Raw genomic sequence first — 4,529 nt, forward strand, 5'->3', positions numbered from 1 at the left:
CCTACCATGTTGCCTTGGGAAAGGACCACATATGTATGATCGATAGGGTTTCAACCATAACCCCTTCAGTCATAACAACTTCAACCGTCACCCTTCAAAATATCTCAAAGGGTGACACATGTTTGTGCTTTTACTTGAGGGTGAGTGACTTGAGGTGAGATGAAGCAATAGCTTAAAATCTTGGATAGGAGTTGGAGAGATGTGATCATTTATAAGAAAATATTATCCTTATTGATAAAATGAATATTTTCTATTGATTTTTTAATTTTTATCTTAATATTTCAAATATTTGGAGATGATTGTTACAATATAGGCCATATAAAATGAACTTCATATGATAAACTTGTGAGAAATTAATGTTTTGTATATGAAGGATGAAATAAAATTAATTATATAATTATTTTTTATATATAATTAAAAATAATACCTATGAACTCTAAATCACTTTTTATGCAAAATCTTGTTAAAAAATCTAATTATTTGATTCATGTAAAGTGATACTAGATACAACCACTTCTGATTTTTTCCAAAAAGAACATAAAATTTTGATTTTGTCAAATAATTTTTGTTTTTAAGTCAAGTTTTCTAACAGATCTACTTTAATCCACCATGATCTTGCACATGCTCTCTTGTATTTACAATGTATATTGGACTGGTCATTAAGAAAAAATACAAAAAAATATTTAATTCACCTCTTCATGCTATAAAATAATGAGATCAAATAAATCTTTATAACTTTGGATGATCTTATCTACTTTTTTCATTTTAATGTTTACATTCCTAAACTCATCATTCTTAGATGTTCACTTATTGAATCATTTTCCTTAGATAATGAATTTAGCAGATGACCTAAACATCACATACTAAGGTTTGATTCTTAGGCTAAAAGTGTTAAATAGTCAAAGTTGACTTATTTTTCCAAGCTTAATTTCTTGCTTAGGGTGTGATGTTTAACTTGCTCTGATTCTCATCCTAGATCGTATCCACTGCAAAATAGGGGTTATCCACTGATGCTTGATTATTCGCTACATTCTAAGGGCCCCGATGTTTAGATGTAAGGATGTGACATCTAGAATCTAGAAAGGTCCCCTACCCCTAGCCCCTACTATTGAAAGGGAAGGGAAGGGCCCAAGAACGTAAGCGAGTCCAAGCCATAAGAGATTGTTGTAAGCATCTAAGCTGTAAATCTAGACCAAAATGTTCAAAAAGCCTTTTATTGAAATAATATTTGTACATTTATAAAAGATACATCAAATTCACAAAATTAAAAATGACATTTTCCAATAACTATAGATCTATATAAAGTTAAAATTCAATTAATAAAAAATTTAGAATATGAAATCTTGGTTCACTAACTGAATTTTTTTTTAGACAAGAAAAAGAAAACAATTAAAGCCTCATTGGGCATCATTTCACCATCCAAGGAAAAGCTGAATGTAACAAACTGGCCAAATTAGCTGCACATACGAGGAAACTGATATGCGTGGTTTGAGCGGCGCTTTTAAAAAAACTGTGTCTGATCGTGGAATTCGAAATTTCTCAGTCATAACTGACACGCGTCTTCCCAGTGAAACACAGTAACTCTGTAGTTTTTCTTTTCACTTTCCTTTCCTCCTACAATTTTGGCCATAAATATCCTTCCCCACTCCATTTGCCTTGTCCTTTTTCTGCCCTTCTCTTCTGAAGATTTGTCTGCCATGGCCAAATACGAGGCGCTTATTTTTCTGCTATGGACGGTGCTGCTGTTTTCACTTGTTAGGAGCTGCGAGAAGGCAAATGCGCCGCTTACAGAGGATCCTTTTACTGCAGATTCACCGAATTTCTCCAATTTAGCATTAACGTTCCTCGGTCTGTACTGGTTATTTGCGCTTTTCTTTGTAGTGATTATGTTTTTGATTGCACTTTCTCCGCGTTTGCGCTATTCGTTTTACTAGCCTATTTCCCCCTCATTTACAATCGTCTCGAGTTCGAATTACGCAATTCTTTCTCTGACACATCTCATCACCGTGGCGTTGATCTTAAAGTTTCGAGGTAAGGTGTCACTGCTCTACTTTGAAACGTTCAATTACAATTTTATATTAAGTTTATGTATTTTTCATCTAGCTTGAAAGCTTTAAATACAGTTTCATAAATACTGTTGTCGTGCTATTTCGAAAGGTCCGAGTACAGTTTTATGGTTAATTTATGTATTTTTCATCTTGTTTGAAAAATTTAAACAAAGTGTTACAAATATTATTGCTGCGCTAGTTCAAAAGGTCTGAACACTGTTTTATAGTTAATTTATGTATTTCTCGACTAGTTTGAAAGATTTGAGCACAGTTTAATAAATATTGTCGCTGCATTAGTTCGAAATGTTTAAACACTGTTTTAAGGTTAATTTATGTATTTAATATCTAGTTTGAAAGATTTAAATGCAATTTTATAAATATTGTCATTAGCATTATCGGTTTCGGATATGAGAGCGCTAAGATTTACAATACACAGTTTTAGAAATATCGTCACTGCGCTATTTTAAAGGTTTAAACACAATGTTTCTTTGCATTTTCCATCTAGGGTTTAAACACATTTTGATGGAAACCTATGCATATTTCGTCTACTTAATGTTGAAACACGTTTTGTAGTAAATCTATGCATTTTTCATCTACTTTGAAATGTTTAAACACGTTTAGTAGTAAATCTCTGCATTTTTCATTTACTTTGAAAGGTTTAAACACCTTTTACACTCAATTTATCCTTGTATTTTATTTGTGCAGATGATGCGGTTCTTGAGCTTTTGATCATTGCGGTATTTTGTCAGTTCCAGGAAAAAGTAAATATAGATTGACTAGTAATACATTATCTTTGTGCTTTTCGACTTTTGTGCAGCTGGTTGTTTTGGCTTAACATTCTGATTAATAGCCCTCTCTTGCCTCGGGCTCAGGGTTTCGAATACATAAGTATTTGCTACTGTTATTAATGGCTGCCATGCCTTTTCAAAAATAAATGTGGAAATGATTCGTCTGCAGTATTAGTAGTAGTTTGTAATATCTCTCTCTCTCCTAATGAAAATGTTGTGTTCTGAGTTTTTACTTCTGATTTGCCTTAGTCACGTTGTAATTTTTGACATAAGAATTCAACAGATCCAAGACCTTTTTGTTTTAAAATATTACACAACGCCGCGGTAAGTGTTGCCTCCCGGTGTTTATTTTTTCTGTTGAAGGTGATGCGGATCTTGATCTGCCATAAAATACGCCAAGTTTTGCTGCATAATCACAGTATTTTCGAAGTTCCAGTAGAAAAATAGTAAGGGTTTGACTAATTTATCATATTTCAGTACCTGATCGGATTTTATGCGGCTGATAGTTTTGTCATAATAGAGTTATTAATGGCCCTGTCTTACCATGGGCTCAGGAGTTCGAACACAAATATTATTTATTGCTACTGCTATTTATGACTGCCAATCATTTTCATGAATATTTCTTCAGTTGATGTTGTCTGCAAAGTAGTTTGCAACAGATCTCTTTTTTATAATGAGAATATAAAATAACACCGCACAGTGTGAGTGTTTTGAATTTTTTTTTCTGCCTTTTCTTCATCACATTTAATTTACTTTTCATTGAGATTTCAAGAGGCCATTTTTTTACCACAGTAAAAATTACCTCAGGGTGTAACAGTACGAGATAAAATGCAGTTCTATTATTATTTTGACTGCATTGTTATTGGAATTTACGCCCCAATTAAATCTGCAACTGAAACTGTCGAGATTGTATAAAAGACTTTAGATTAAAAAATAAATAATAGAGTTTAGACACCTCGTGTTTGATAAAGTTCGCCTACAATGTGTTTGTTCTATTATTAAAAGGCAGCGAATGTGTTTTCAGAGTGTGACATTCTATGTAACAGCCATCCCAGTACTGTCACTACTGCTATGTTAAAGCTGCTGCTGCACTTATCTCCGTTTTGGCTGCCACAATTAATAGGGTTTAGTGTTAAGGTTCAGTCTATGGTCTTTTTTGTGAATAGAATTATGGTTACTCTTGATGTCAAGGTTAGCGTTAGCGTCAGGATTAGGGTGAAGGCAAGACTTGCATTATGCTTATAAAAATGCGTTCAGGTTAAAAATAAAGTTTTGATCAGGGAAGGTTCAGATTTAGATTTGATTAAGGTTATGGTTATGGTTTGGGTTAGGATTAAGATTAGGGTTACTATTAGGATTTATACTATTAGGATTTACAATTAAGATTCAAGATTATGCCTAAATTTAAGATTGATTTAGAAATAGGGTTGGTATTAGGGTCTAACATTTAAGATTAGGATTTATCGAATAAGATTGAGTATGATAAGAGTTTAAAATATATAATAAGATTAGGGTTATGCTTTAGCATTAATAGTAAGGGTTTAGAATTTAGAATTAGGATTTAGCATTTATGAATACAATATACTATTTAGGATTCTTAAGGTTAGGATTTAGGACTTAGGAGTTTAGATCCAAGTTTGACATTTAGGATGAGTGTAAAGATTAGGGTTATGTTTTAATTATATTAATATTA

General features: G+C 32.5%; 1 long non-coding RNA gene across 1 annotated transcript; it reads left to right on the top strand.

Moving 5' to 3' along the window:
• The first annotated feature begins 1,421 nt into the window (after positions 1–1,421).
• Positions 1,422–3,072, top strand: LOC149551443 (uncharacterized). The gene is made up of 2 exons (XR_016353298.1): positions 1,422–2,031; positions 2,754–3,072. It is a non-coding gene; the product is annotated as an uncharacterized LOC149551443 (long non-coding RNA).
• The last annotated feature ends 1,457 nt before the right edge of the window (positions 3,073–4,529 follow it).

Source organism: Cupressus sempervirens, chromosome 6 (assembly GCF_028749045.1).
Source record: "Cupressus sempervirens isolate cs-2001-9-10 chromosome 6, ASM2874904v1, whole genome shotgun sequence".
NCBI lineage: Eukaryota > Viridiplantae > Streptophyta > Pinopsida > Cupressales > Cupressaceae > Cupressus > Cupressus sempervirens.